General features: G+C 28.9%; 1 protein-coding gene and 1 long non-coding RNA gene across 2 annotated transcripts in view; one reads left to right on the top strand and one right to left on the bottom strand.

The window, feature by feature from the left end:
- The window catches only part of LOC129917909 (disco-interacting protein 2), a 225,873-nt gene that overhangs the window by 23,296 nt on the left and 186,527 nt on the right, over positions 1–16,050 (top strand). The window lies entirely within an intron of this gene.
- LOC129917924 (uncharacterized) lies at positions 14,714–15,231 on the bottom strand. The gene is made up of 2 exons (XR_008772902.1): positions 15,158–15,231; positions 14,714–15,102 (listed from the first exon to the last, which is right to left on the bottom strand). It is a non-coding gene; the product is annotated as an uncharacterized LOC129917924 (long non-coding RNA).

Here is a 16,050-nt window from a genome sequence, read left to right as displayed (position 1 = left end):
AAAAATTAATCAGCTCCCGTTTTTGAAATATTACCGTTAGAAAATGCAGTACTTCGGACCTTATTCTTTTATATAAGGAAAATTTGTGAGCATATTTAGTAACGGTTTTCATAAGTACTATTTACCACCTTTTTAAATCTGTTTAAATCTTTCCGATATCTTTTTTACTGCCCGAGATATCCTAAGTTGTTTGATATTTTTATAAATTTTATAACGTCATTATCTTCTTTATGATATATGAAGCCAAACCCACTTACTTCAGTTTGAGATATCTCGGGCAATATAAAAGATATTAAAAAGATTTAAACAGGTGTCGAAAGATGGAAAACAGTTCTTATAGAAACCGTTACTAAATATGCTCAAACAATTTTCTTTATACAAAAGAATAAGGTCCGAAGATTTAAAAAAAACGTATTTTTGCATTTTCTAATGGTAATATCTCAAAAACGGGAGCTGATTAGTTGTTTCTGACTTCGGATTCGAGCTCAGCACACCAAAAACCTTCAGAAAAGTATATTTTTGTTTCGGCAACAAAACCCTTGTAAACCAGTGTTATTGTTCCGAAATCGAAATTCAGAAAAAATAAACGAAATATGCTCTCAGAATTTGGTAACTTGCTCATTTTCCAAATCCTCAATGAAAATTTAGTTCAACCAAAACAAAACCGCACAGTAATTTTGCGAAACATATGTTTCCTTAAGTGAACCTGAACATATAAATATCTATCAACTCTGTATTAATTTAATAATAAACTTGCAAATCGTGTATTATTTTTTGAAAGTCAATGACCGAGATCTGTGAATATTTTGATCACATATTCATGCAAATTAGACATATTAAGTTAGCATAATGAAAGGTGACCAAGTGACCATTTTTGTTTACCACAACAAATTCTCACCATTTAGTTCCCACTCGTTGCGATTTCTCAATAAAATGCCAATTATAATAATAAAAAAAAAAAAACAAAACAATTTCTAAATTAACAAAATTTAAATGGTGTTTTGAACTTGTGGTTCTAATTTATTGCATCATCTTCCCACTGAACAAAAAAAAAAAAATTCTCCTAAAATAAAATGAATTAGCAACATGTGGTAGGGTTAGGTGGGCGATGTTCAAATAATATCCACTATCCTCAAGTCATCTTTATATCATTTTTTTCAATAAAGAAAATGCTACACTGAGAGAAAAAATTAGATTCATCTTAAAAAAAAGTTGTTTGTTTAATAAAACACGAAGCAAAGTCACAAAATCGATCGAAGAAGAATGTGAAAGGAAACAAATCTTAGAGATGTTACTTTAGAAGAGTTTTTATTCCTTCTTAACAAAAGTTTTATTGAATCCATTTAAAATTGATTACATTTTTGTAATGAAGGAAAAAAACCAAACGAAAAATTGTTTTGAAATATTTATAACTGTAATTGTTCAACTCTTGTATTATAAGTAGTTAATTAGTCGCTAATTATTTGTCACTATGTATTTTAGTTGCCGTAACAAATGACCGACAAAATGCAACACAAATTGAATTTTTTTCTCAGTGTAAATTCTGTGAAATTGAATTGGCTTTTAGGCCTTTTGGCATCGTGTCGTCGTCGTTGGTGTTTCTTTCGTCCCTTGTATATACATTGCCCACCCAGCCATCAAAATGTTTATGCAATTATTATTATTGGAGCAAAAAATAACCAAAGCAATCTTGATTTTCCTTATTTTAGTTTTTATTTTATATATTTTTTTTTGAGGAATGCAACTAGGTCAGTAGACAAACATCTGGGTGCGGCTAGACGATGAAAATTAGACAAATATTGATGAAGATTTTTCTTCTCAATTATATCGAAACAAGTCTTTTTGATATATATATTTTTTTTTTTGGGAAACAAGATGATGATATGTTTAGGACTTCTGTTTTCATTTCCAAGGAGAAAAGGAAAATTGATTAATTATTTTACCATTAGCTACTAAATACTTGTAGAAAATGAAAAGAAAAACTTGGGCTTTTTTTGGTTTTGTTTTGACAAATGATTGATGATTTAATAGATATTTTGTTCCTGTTGGAAGAAGAATATAATATTAGTTGGGTATTGTTAACTAATTGATGGGTAAACAAATTGTTGAAAAAGTTTTCTTTTTTTGGTTTGACAGGTGAATTTTTTGATAAATTAACTGCAGGTAACAAGAACTTAGTTACATGTAATTAATAGATGATTTGATGAGATTTGACGAAGTGTTGTGACATGTTAATATTTTAGTTCAATGAACTCGAAATAATTTCGGCACTAAAATTTAATAAATTTTTTTCGTAATTGAATACAATTTGAGTAGGGTAAGGTGTTCAATCTTAAATTTAAGAATAAACTGTGCACATTTAATGAAAAACAAAACAAAAAGTAGTTACCAAATTAGTAAAGCATACTTTTAGACTTCTTATTTTGCATTAGATCTTTTATTTAGCAATAATTTGAACAGTTTTGCTGTCTATTTTCTCAAAAAAATTGACAATTTTGTATATTGTTGCCATCTACATGTATAAACATATATATAAAAAAAAAATGAAATACCCATCTATTTTTTCTAATATACACGAAAAAAAATCGTCAGGAATAACTTAACTTCTGGTATTTTAAACCATAATATATGTAGTTAAATTTACCAGAAACTAGTTAAATATACCAGAAATATGGTTGAATATACCAGATGTAAAATTATCCCTGCGTTATTTTTTCTCTGTGTATATCTTCATCTTCTTCTAATGCAAATGATTTTCCATGCAAAATAGCACCAAAGATTAGTACCAAAAAAATTATGATAAGAATCAAACTATGGGCGCTTTCATAAATGCATGGTTGTGCAAGTCTGACGAATGCAAAGCTTTCATTAATGCAAATGACAAATGTCAGGTGTTCATAAATGTAAAACGCAAATGTGCAAATGAAAAAATTCTCATGCGCAATGAATTTAAACTTAAAGAAAGAAGGAACATGACGTAAAAGATGATACAGCTTTTCTTTGTTTCTCAATTCTGTCAAAATATTAATTGGAAATTCAAAGTTCAAGTCAAAATAACAAAAATAAATTTGTAAATTAATATTGACAGAAATGTTTAAAAAAAGTTTTTTTTTCTTAAAGGATGGACTTAAGATAATATATTGTTTATTTTGGAGAAGAGCCTGAATTGCAACTTAAAAATTTTGACAAATGAGGCAAACCAAACAAACAAAGCAACCATGCAATTATGAAAGCACCCAATTTAATTTGCAAATTTAGGCAGGCTTAGCTTACATTAAAAGGACTAAAGGACTCGAAAACACAATAATATGTATTTTTCCATATACAGGGTGTCCCAAAAGTCAACGTCGAAACGAAAACGGTAGAGAGGGTAGGTGGTCAAAGTTATCAGAAAAATAATAAAAACAAAATCGGAGCCCTATATTTTGTGAGTTATATGCATTCGAAAAAAGATCGAAAAACCCTGTGACGGTTTATCATGTGCCGTGACTACAAATCTTAATTTTTCTCATTTTTTCTTTTGTTACGGAACCTTGAATAACCCTGCTACCAAATGCATTCAAATTTTTAACTCAGCTGCATCAGTTTTAAAGAAAATATTACCTTTTTGACCAACTAAGTACTAAAAATTTTTACATAACTCTAATTCAATGAACCGTAGTGTAAAAAAAATGCACTACGATGTTTCGGCAAGTAACCTTAAAAGTTGGTGTGTTCAATTCTTTTTTCAAAATGGTATAACATTGTTGAGAATATTGCATAAATAACCGAGATAAAATTTTTTTTCTTAAGAAATCCGACTTTTTTATTAGGTAATTTTTCCATATTATTTAAGTTTTGTACCCTTTCAGAACCGTTCAGATAACTGTCACCACCTACCCTATCTACCGTTTTCGTTTCGACGTTGACTTTTGGGACATCCTGTATGTATTTTTTGTATGCTTTTACTTTTAAAATTAAATTTAGATTCGAGATAGTTCAACTATTTTTAACTAAAGTTGAGTTAGTTTAAGATTGAAAAAAACTGGCCCTTAGAGTTTCTAAAAATCCAATTGCAAAATCCAATTTTTTAAACAGTCACCTTACAATCATAACATTCGTGTGAACACACCTACAAATTGTGTTGATTTCGCTATCCGTCTCCAAATATGCAAATCTCTAAAACAAATTACATATTCAAGACCAACCACCTTGTTTTGTACTACAATGACTCTACAAGGTCGTCTTTTTCAATTTTTGAAGTTCAAGTCGAAAGTTTTGTGTATATTTGATTTGAAGACATCGTTTTGGCTTTATTTGACGAGGGACCTACTATACCTAACATAGTAGAGCGAAATGTAAATTTTATACCAAATCGATTTATTATTCAATCAGTTACAAAAAAAAAAAAGAAAAAAAAAAATCATCTAGCTCATGGATTTGATGTGTTTTTTTTTTTTTTGTGAAACTAAAATCGATTTGAGAAGCGGCTTTGTTCGTTTCAATCCCATGTCTGTTTAACATGCTGACATCTTTTGTTTCTGACACACTTCAAAATCAAATCAAAAGTCTTAAAAAATAAAAATAAAATTTAATAAGTAGATTAACTATATTATAGAGAAAATCCTTCTTTAAAGTTTATCGCTCGAAAAAATAAAAAAAAAAGGATGGCGAACCCCCTTTATTTTTTTTGGATTACCGCTAATCCAGCAATTCAAATACAACAAGACGAAGAAAAAAAAACAAAACGTATTTTCTTTTTCGTCTGGGTTATTTAGTAGGTGGAGTGGAGTATTATTATATACTCGTAGTTATAGACATAAATCTCGGTGAATAACCGAGACGACTTCAATTTCTTTAGTCGACAGCAGAAAAAAAAATACCATCAACAAATGCAAAAAAAAAGGATAACATAATACAAAATCAGGGAAAAAAAAAAAATAAAAAAACAGGACTCTCCAAAGAAATGCCAGAAAAGATGCTTTGTCTACACTCTACACCCATTTGGGTGGGCTGTGTATCCCATCCACCACCACCCTATTTTTTGCAGTACGAAAAAATCACAACAACTGTGTTATAGTGCAAGGAACTTCAAATAAGTATAAGTAAGTTTCTCGGGGCAACAACGACGACTACGACTATGACGACGATACGACACGGGTGTGTACCCTGTATCCACCTATACCATTTGCCATTGTGAGCCGAATTCATGATTTCTATGACATATTTGTGGGGCTGTGTTGTAATAGAATCGGGTGAAGTGAAAAAATAAGTCCTTGTTGCCTTCCACACAAAAAAGGGGGTCGGGCGCTCCCTTTTTATGTTGCATATATTTTTGGACACTTGTATGTTCTTGTTGCTTTTATTTTTGCTTTGTATTTTGTATATACTTGTAGAATTTTTCTGAAGAAAAAAAAAAAGGATAAAATGTAGAAGTATTATTCGCACGGTTCACTAAACTTGCGAGGGAGGAGAGGGTTGATTTTTTTTGTTCGTATTTTATTTTTTCTTATTTTTATTTTTCTATTTTAGCCATGAAAAAAGTATCCCTTATTTGCATTTCGTCCTTGCTCTTTATATTGCCGTTGTCTGTAGACGTCAGCATGAAGATACTTTTTTTTGCATTTAATGTCTGACTGTAAGGTGGCGAAATTCAATTTTTTTCACTATTCTTTCTAAGATCGAAAAGCAATTTTTTGAAAATTGTGTTTATTTGTTTTATTGAAGTATATAGATGGACGTCATTATTACACTTTTACGAGAGGAGAAATATGTAGGTATTCTAAATAAACGGTTAATGTGGTGTGAAAATAACTTTATATAGAGGAGGTTTTATATTTTTTGTCAATGTGAAAAGTCATTTCGAAGAAAACTTTGAAGACATAAAAAAAAAACTATGAAAGTTGAATAAAACTATTGACAGTAGAAAATGGTAATAGAGCTGGCGACTTTGAAGCGGCCATTAATAAATTTAAATATTTTATGCTTATGTCAGGATCTAAGTTGAAGTACATTGAGTACTTGAATATGTAAATCAGTATTTTTAAAACGGTGGATTTTAAATTTGATCATTTAAGTAGGTAGTTTAAATTTTAACATGCAACTTTTTTCTGCAATAGTTAAGTGTTGTTGATCCTAAGAAATGTGGTGCGAAGGTGCCGTGTAATGAACTAGTCACTTTCTGAAACAATCTCTAATTAACTATATTGGACTTAAGATTATTAATCAACACTTAAAAATGTTATGTAGGAAAATTCATCAACCCGTTTTTTAAATATTGATTTTATAAAAAGGGAACATTTTTAAAAAACCCGAAAATGTGTATTTTGAATATTTTATAAAATTTTACGGTAACTCTCCGTTAAATTTACAGTCTGCGTTTAAAAAAGGAAATTTTGAAATGTTTATGTAATTTGATTTTTTATTTTTATAACGACTTTAACTATAATGGAGAGCGAATAAATTGATTGATTTAGGCTCAATTTATTCACACTACATTAAATTTAAAATCGCCATTAAAAAAGGGAAATTTTAAAATTTGTATGCGATTTGACAGATTTATAATTTTTAATGGAGATTTTAAATATAATGGAGAGTGAATAAATTGAACCTTAAAGTCGCCATTTAAAAAGGGAAATTCAAATTTGTTTATGCATTTTAACAGATTTTTAATTTTTAATTGGTACTTTGAATATAATGGAAATTGAATAAATTGTGCCTAAGAAATTTTTTTTATAGAATATTTATTCTTCATAAAGTTTTGATAAAAACTGAAATTTTTAGTGCTAACATTTATTTACACTTCATTAAATTTAAAGTCGGAAATTTAAAAAAGGAAATTTTAAAATTCGTATTTGATTTGATAGATTTTTCATTTTTAATGAAGACTTTAAATCTAATGGAGAGTAAATAAATTGGGTCTTAAACATTTTAACATTTAAACATTTTTATCTAACTATTTTTTTTTTTTTTTTTATTTTTTTCTTCTTTCAGGTATGATCCATGTTGCTTTATTTGTTTAACTTCGAATTCAGTTGGTAAGACAGTGTGCATTTTTTTTTTTTAAGTAATACTTCTTTTACACAATTAAAAATAAAATAAACTAAATTGAAAAAAGTTAAAACTTCAAAAAAAAAAAAAAAAAAAATAATTAAATTATTTTATTTTAAAGTATACATAATTAAAAAGTTGAAATGATAAAAAATGTTATTTTGAGAAAAAAAACTGACTACGTTTTTTTTTAAATAATTTCTTATTATTTTTATACATAATTTCAAAATTGAGCAGCTTTGACTGTGTGAAGTGAAAAGATTCTGCTGAAATTGATGATTTATTTTTTGCTCTATCCATTCCCAAAGAATTGATTTATATAAAATTTTTACAACGTGTAAGCTTTTAGAATCTTATTAAGAAAATAACAAAAACAAGTTTCCAAAACAATTCTGGGTGAACCTCATTAGAATACAAAAAAAGTTTCATCTTTTCCTCAAAACGAAGGATATTCAAACTCGTATAGTAATTTTGAAAAACTTTGCGATTTTTCGGATATAACAAAAAATAGTTAATATGTTTGAGATTTATTACAGAATTTATTCCATGTTTGAACAAAACACCTTTTCACCCAAAAGTTATTCAAAATTGTTTTTTTTTTTTTAACTCTTTCTTCTTGGTTTCTAGCCCAAATGTAATGTTATACGGAAATTTCGTTAAAGTCACTTTTTTTTCCAAACAAAAAAAAAAACACCCTTTCAACTTAAATATTCTAGTAGACACTTTAGATTCTTGGCTCCAATTTAAATGTACCTAACTTGTTGAATTACAATAGGGTACAATTATTATAATTAGTTTTAGCAATAAAACCACATTGAAAAAATTATATAGATTTATTTTATTCGTAATTCTCATGGCAAAGACAACATTTTAAATAAAGTTCGTAAGGGTTCCATTTATACCATTGATATCTAATATACCCTTCCATTGCATTCAATTATGTGGGAAAAACGTCTTTAACAATAAAGCAATTTTGTTTTTGTTTTTTTTTTTTTCGTTTTCAATGTTTTTTGTTTTTTCGATGTAATGATGTACAAACAACCATTAAACGTCTTTTCTGTAAAAGCTAAATTATTTGTTTGCTATATCAGCAACTGCAACGATTGCAATAATTATATTGTCATTACCGTCGTACCTTACTCGTATAACTAAATGGATTCATGTGGGATGAAAAAAATTAACATATTTCAACAATTTGCGAGCCTCTAAAAAACCATGTCACCAAAACGCACTCATAGTTAAATCACAACTATAAGTATTGCTCCCTCCAACACGCAATCTATCGCATACAAAAAAAAATAAATAAAAGCTTCAGCCTTCTCTATTATGAATAAACTAGAGATTAACAAACGGAAAATGCTATAAAACAAACGAATTACAAAAATAATAGGGTAAATAGTGATAATGTTGGCATTTTTCTACTCATGTGAAGTCATCTTTCAACCAATAGTGAACAAACAAAAACCACATCATTGTAACAGCACCGAACATTGCATCATTTACCCTATGTATCATAATCAGAATTTAAAAATTCAATTTAATCATCATCATCATCATCGTGGTGATCATCAAGCATCGCTGCCATCCATTTCAATTCGAAAAATATATATTCTTCCAGCCATTAACCCCCCCCCCCCCCCCCGTGAGTTGAGCAAACGAGGGGGCACATGAAGAGTGTACTTAAACTTACAGTGCAACATCCACTTTAAAATAATAACAACAGTTAATAATGCACAGCCATTTTGCATTACAATAGCGGTATCGGCGGGCGAGGAAGAGGCGGCGAAGATCCATATTTGTTACACATTTATGCGTTTATTGTTATTTATGTGTCGACGACGACGATACAACGATAACGATGACGACGTTACGTCGCGTCTTTGTAGCGTCTTCATCGACGTTTTTTCTTCGTTGTTATTGTCGCAGTTGGTTTTTATGTTGTTTTGTTGTAGCGAATCTCTGCACACTCGGCAATTCTGGAAAAAAAGAATCGCATCTGGAGAGACATTCTTCTTGGTCTTGATCGCACCAAAAGCGATCTCAATTACACACGCCTGACGCGTCGATGATGGAACTCTTTCTGGCGAGGATGATGATGATGAATATGAAATGATGATGATGAAGATGATGCTTCTCCTTTGTGCTGGCTATAAAGTGAAATGATATGGAGAGAATGGGTGTGAAGTATTATCGAGGCCGTTCACAATATCACAGAACCCGCGCGCATTTGGTCATAACTTTTATTTTGTTTGTTTGTCAATTGACAACTTGCTGAATTGAAGAGTCCTTGGAGTTGTTGCAATTTAAAAAAATAAATTTTTTGCTGTTCTCTCTATTTGTTCAGAGAGTTAATAGCGCTCGTTGCTGTCGATATTTATTATTAAGTGTTGATAATGTTGCTTGGATGCCGCTGCTGCATCATGATGCTAAGGAGTTGCTATTGCGTAAGAGTTAGCAAAAGACACTTCTTTTCAATTTCTTTTTAGTCTAGTTAAAAAAAATATTGACATTTTTTATTTTTTTAAAAATTTTAAAATCTTCTTTTTCTCTCATTCTTTTCGTTTTAATTTTATTATTATTATTTACTGACAGAGAGGTGTTTTCATGTTCATTTCTATGGAACGAGGCAAATTGGCAATTAGTCTTATTAACCTCGTTTGAACTTTTTCATTCTCGCGTATTTCTTTTTATTAATAACAAAAATAATAGTGTTTTTTTCGCTATTTCTTTTTCTTCTCTTATAAATAGAGTGCACTAGGTTGAGTTAAGCGAGAATATGATAAATTAATTATATTTCATCTCTTGATGATTATAATCAAAATAGGTCGGAATGTTACGTTTTTATTTTTCAAGTAGGTGGATTTTTTATGAGGTACGTATTTGAATTAATTATTAAATTATCGTTGTATTTTTAAGATCTTGATAGGAGAATAGGAGATTTTTAAGGCATGATGAAGTGCATATTTTGTCAAATTTGTGTTAAAGATTTTGAATTACTGAGAAATTTCTTAAGGTTGACCAATCTTTTTTTTTAAATACATAAAACTCGAATCTCATAAAATCTCAAATGTCAATGTGTATGGAAGTTGAAAGGGGCATGGAGTTAAGACACATAAAATAAAATATCGCTCCCTGTTAAAAGATCGTACAAAAAAAAAATTATAATAATTAGCTGCAGCTGAAAAAAAATTGTTGGTACCTACTGCCTAAAAGTTTGGAAAAATTATCGCCGATTAGTAATCGGTACGACTTTTTCTAAATTGAACCCGGGTTTCCAATACAAATTAAAACAAAATATTAAAAGCAAATAAAAACAAAATTCCATTAAATTTTTTTATCGCAAAAAAAAAAAAATATATTTGCATTTAAAAATGTTGTATTGCAAATACAAAATTTTCTGCTTTGAATAAAAAAAGAAAATCAATTAGATTAAAAAATGTGTGCATCAAATTTTGTTTTAAATATTCGTCAAATTTCTTACAATTTATTGGCCGATAGTTTAGTCGGGTTGGGCTCATAGTGTGCGCACAGGCAGGCGAGGCGACTAAATAATAAATAAATATAAGTCGGCTGGGTAAGAAATATTTTAGTTTGAAGGCAACTGTGTAGCAAAATAAACTATTTTTTCGATCAAACAAACTTTTTGATCGGCCGATACTTAGTCGTTGTAGTGTGCGCACTTTCATACATTTTCATACTGATTAAGAGACCGACTAAACTGTCGGCCGATAGAAAGTTTGTATGTGTGCGGGGGCTCTTAATAGCTATTTCAACTATAATAGTGAAGCTAATGTTAGGCCAAAAAATAAAAAAAAATTGAAATTGAACGAATAAAACAAAAAACAAAAAATCAATTTGCATTCTGCATTTATTTTGTCTTTCAATGCGAAAATTTTTTTATTTTAAATAAAATAAAATTTTGTTAAAAAAATTTTTTTTTTATTTGCAATAATATTTTTTTTAAATAGAAAATTTAAAATCAAATTATTTTAATGAAAATTTGTTTTGTTTCCAATAAATCCTTTGTATTTTTTTGAATTGATATTATGTGTGTGCTATTTATTTTAGTTAAACTACACGTAAAAAAAATGTCAGTAAATTTTTGCAATCAAAAAGTTTTGCTATTGAAAATTAGTACAACAATGTCCTACACTTTTGTTTCGAGAAACTTAATGTTGGCCAATATCTCCTTTGAAAAATAAAATGTTAAACCGTTATATTTGATAATCCTAAACCCCTTGTAACCCAAGATCGTAAATTTTAAAATTAATAATGTTAAACGACTTGCCTTTAACTATAATAAAAATCTAATATTTTCATTATTAACTTATGTATTGAAATTTACGGAGTTAAACAAATTTTATGTAATATTTTTTTGTGTATAAATACGAAAATTCAAACAAAAAACTATCATATATTTTATTTTAGGCACTTTCCAAAAATCTAAAAATTACCCCGTTATTTAATCCAGAAAAACTATTTTTGCTGAATTTCGTAGTTTTTACACAATTTTGCTTATTTTCAATATTGTAAATTATTGGAAATATGGTGTATTATTTCCATAAATCAGTATTTAAAAATTATGTTATAAGCTTCAAAAGAAAAAAAAAAATAGTTTCTAAAGCTTTTGTGGGAACTCTGTTGGTTTGTAACATAAATGTCACAATATGTGCAATATTTCTTATGGTGTTTCATAGAAAAAATGTTTTTGGGATTTATTTTATTTTTCATGCTATTTTAGTAAAACATGCTTGATATAAAAAAAACCCCCAAAAAAAAAACATGCATGTACTGACTAAAACGCTGGTCCTAGAAAAATGATTTATACCTTTTCGAAAACGGTGTTTAATGTTCAATGGCCTCATACGTAAATATATACCTATTTCAAATGAGAAAAAACTTAAACCTCGTGGGCAGCCATCTAGAAGTGCCAAAATAAAAATCTGCAAACATTAAGGACATTTTTTTTATTACATATTATATTAAAATAGTTTCTTCACTTAGGAACTTGTTTCTCGAAAAACCGTTAAATATCGAACGCCCTTATATACAAATCTTATTCCATCTTTAATCTTCAAAATACGCTAAATGGCTTTGGCTTTTTTAAACAATAAAAGTTTATGAGCATCCTTTAAAAAAGATTTTTCCCCTAATTTGGATTTCAACAATTTCTGAAAACTATTTTTATTTTTTCAATCTAACCTGAAGCCAAAAAAATAACACTTCTTGTTAAACCATGCATAAGTGATAAGTTGCATATTACCTACTAAATTGTAAACTTTAAAATATTATACACGAACATATAAACTCCGTTGCACACCTGTCATCGCAATTTACAACTTTTATGATTTATGTTAAGATTTAATTTATACACATAATCATCGAGGTTTAAAGCATATTAGTGAGTAATAATAACATTTTTTTCTTTTTTATCTTAATTTCGTAAAATTTTCATATAAATCTCTGAGAGAGAGATAGAGACTAACTATGAACGTTACCCATCTGCTTTCTTCAAGTACAAGTTCACTGAACCAAACCAAGTCGTGCGACAAGACCATCATCATCTCTCGCACAGGAAGTCTGTGCTGTGCATTACTTGGGAGCATTCCTTTGTGAAACTGATTAATTGAGCGCAATGAGAAATGCGCCAGAAATTGCCAGAAGCTATAGAGTACATAGAGATGATACAAAGTGTGTTTGTGCTTGCGAGAGTCGGGTACACAAAGTGCTTTATAGGTACAAGATACATTACAAACATACTTCATTTTTATTCGCACGAATTACTTTGTTATATTTAAAATGAAATAAAGACAATCTTACAAAGCAAAAACAACAAATATGCGTGTCTTTGGCAGAAGAATACCTAAGGTATTTTTGCAATGCAACATGTGGTTTTAATTTATTTTTTTTTTATTCCGAATGAAATGTTTTACAACTTAGTTTTTCTTGCCCTCATGAAAGACAAACAATTTCAACCTTTTATTCAAATTGGCATTTGTTTTTGAAATCCCATGTTTATGAGTTCCAAAACATCGATTTATGTTTAAAGACAATTTTAACGAGACATTGTTTTCATAGCTTTTGTGTGAGCATGAGCACAGTTTTTAATTGATATAAATGGTTTTCGTGTCTAAGGAGTCAAGTCAATTAAACCTTATTAAATAATTTAAACAAAAAAAAAAAAAATTTTCAGCGTGTTGAAGTTCAATGAACAAGTAAAAATAAACATTGTTGTTTGATTAAAATCTTAATTACGTTTTATAGTTTTTTCAGTTAAGGTCAAACTGTTTTCATATGAAACAAGTTCTATGTTAAGTACCAATTTTATAAACGTCATAAAATATACCTTTTTTACACTTCAAGCTTATGTTTCAAGCCTGAACTTAGTGCTATTAGGAACAAACCCAGAACAGTCCCTTTTTCTTTGGCGTCAAAAATCTTTTGCACTGCCATTTTCGGACGAACTCATGAAAATTGGTAGATACACTGAAGGATTTTAGCATGGCGAATACAAAAAATTGAAAATGTGGGTCTGAAAAGTCCAAAAATTACCAAATTAGTAAATAATACATTTAACCATTTTTGCTTTGCTATTTCAACCAGTTAGCAACAGTTTTGAATCATTTTCTATTTATTAAAAAGTAAAGATTAAAAGACATTTAACCCTCTGTAGGCACACCTCTTTTTTGTGACGTTATAGGCACACGGGTGCGAATTTGGTTTACACATTTTCATGTCGCTGGAACTTTTTTCGGTCACAATATTTTATAGACAATCACGTATGAAATTGATGTAGAATATTCCGAGGAATTCGAATATTGTATTCACAATTCCGAAAAAAAATATTTTCACCTTTATAAAGAGACTTTTTTGTGACCACTTTTTTGAAAAATCGTAATTTTTTTTATTTTTGTCCTGCCAAATTCGCACCCGTGTGCCGACAGAGGGTTAATAATAATAAAAAAATACAATGCTTAACAAAACTGAATATTTTAATTTTTCGTTAAACGAAAATATACTTTTCTAATAGATTTTAATTTTCTTCATTCGAAACCAAAGTGAAAAAAAAAATCTATGACGTCACGTTTTTGAGTTAAAAGAACTCTATTCAGATTATTCCGGAGGTGTTGAAAATGATCTTTTTGATTTCGTATAGAAAAAATACTGTCATTTGCTAAAATTTTTCGGTCCTTGTAAAATATTTATGATGGTTTTTGTTGGTTAAAAACTCTGCCAAATAAACTCAAAAACTTATCCATGCATAAAAAACAGCAAAAAAAACTGTTTCAAAAACAAAAATTTTAGCACAAACATATTTTTTAACATTTTAATTCAGTATTTTTCGGACTTACCGCGATAAGTCCTAAAAAATACTTAATTAAAATGTGTATAAAAATATTTTTCAACAATTATTACAAGCGCGAAAGTCTTCCAAATATTTTACAACTAAAGTTAAAAAAAAAAAAAACTAAAATTAAATCTCCAAGTGCTTGATACCAATAAAAAAAAAGTTTATTAATGTAAATAAAAGTTTTTTTTTTTAAAGCACCATAGTTTGAGATTTGGAAAGATAAGTGACGCTGACAAGTTTCCCTTATATTTTTCATTCGATTTTTATCAACAAAAAAAAAAAATTACACTAACCTCTCTTCGTTTATAACTAGAAACTAAAAATAAAAAAACATCAAATAAAAAGTTTTTACTTTGCAATCAATCTCAGCAGTAAAAACATACTTCCTCCAAATAACATACATAAATTCACAAAAAAGACGAAAAAAAAAGGAAAACAAGAAAACATCAATCGCGCAAAATGGTAGTGTCGGTTCCTGCTTCCTACGTCAACAACACAAATACCCTCTGTCATCATTAAAGTTCACGAGTATCTATCAGGCAAAATATTTTTTTTTTGTTCCCCGTACTTCATAGAGAGAAAAGGTTAATATGATGGAGTCATCAAACTTCAAATTGATCTCAGTTCCGATAGACGAGAATGTTGTACCCCAAAATGTGTTTTTGTAGATACTCAAAGTTTTGCCTTGTTTTTGATATGAAAATTGAAGTTTCCCTTAGAACCTAAAAGTAAACGAACGGACACTCTAACGAATTGATTTCAGTTCACTAAACATACAGCTCGGATGTTGATACTTTTGATGATGATGATGTTGTTGATCATCTGCATGTATACTCAACTCGAAGGTAAAACTGAATAAAAATTAAATTAAATCAAGAGAATACTTTTTTTTTTTTCTGAACAAAGTTAAAAGCAAAAACATACAAATTTCCTTGCACACAGAAAAAAAAACTCACACACTCACTTTGTTTTATATTTCCATCGAATAAAAGGATGAGTCATATTGATTTTTGTTTCAACAAAAATTTCCGTATTCTCGTCGTAGGTAGAACTAAAAATTTATACTTAACGAACGATGACTATGACGGTGTTTGTTTGTTTGTTTGTTGACAAACAAAAAACAGAAAACAAAACTTTTGTAAATTAAAATCAAAATTTGACTAACTTTGACTACAGAGAAAAAAGAACTTTTTATTTTGCCTTTTTGCATATAAAACAAAAACTATGCGGTGAACTAGTTTTTCTTTAATTTTGATCAGAATGTCTGCCATTAATCTGCGTATATGCGAGAAGAGCGTGATGAACAACATGTCTGGAAAATTATAGTCAAGAAGATAGTGTTACATTTTGAGACTTTTATTTTAGTAGGTAAATCCGAACCCTACTTAAAATAGCCAAATAATACAAAACAACCTAGAAGACACAAAAATGAATTTGTGTTCTGAAAATGTTTGTATAGAAGTGTTCAAAATCTACTTCCAGTTGGCACAAGATTTGCTTTTCAAGAACTTTTTTAATCCAGAAATGTACTTGTACATATGTGGCTTACTAAAAAGCAGTAACAGAATCGACCAGACTATATGATTCGAACTTCAAACTCATGTAAATAAGAAACATAAAACAAAAACTGATGTTGAATAATAGATTTTTTTTCTTTTGCAATATTATTT

Source organism: Episyrphus balteatus, chromosome 4, assembly GCF_945859705.1.
Source record: "Episyrphus balteatus chromosome 4, idEpiBalt1.1, whole genome shotgun sequence".
NCBI classification, from domain to species: Eukaryota; Metazoa; Arthropoda; class Insecta; order Diptera; family Syrphidae; genus Episyrphus; species Episyrphus balteatus.
The sequence above is the reverse complement of the archived record's forward strand: the minus strand, read 5'-3'. Positions and strand labels throughout refer to the sequence as shown.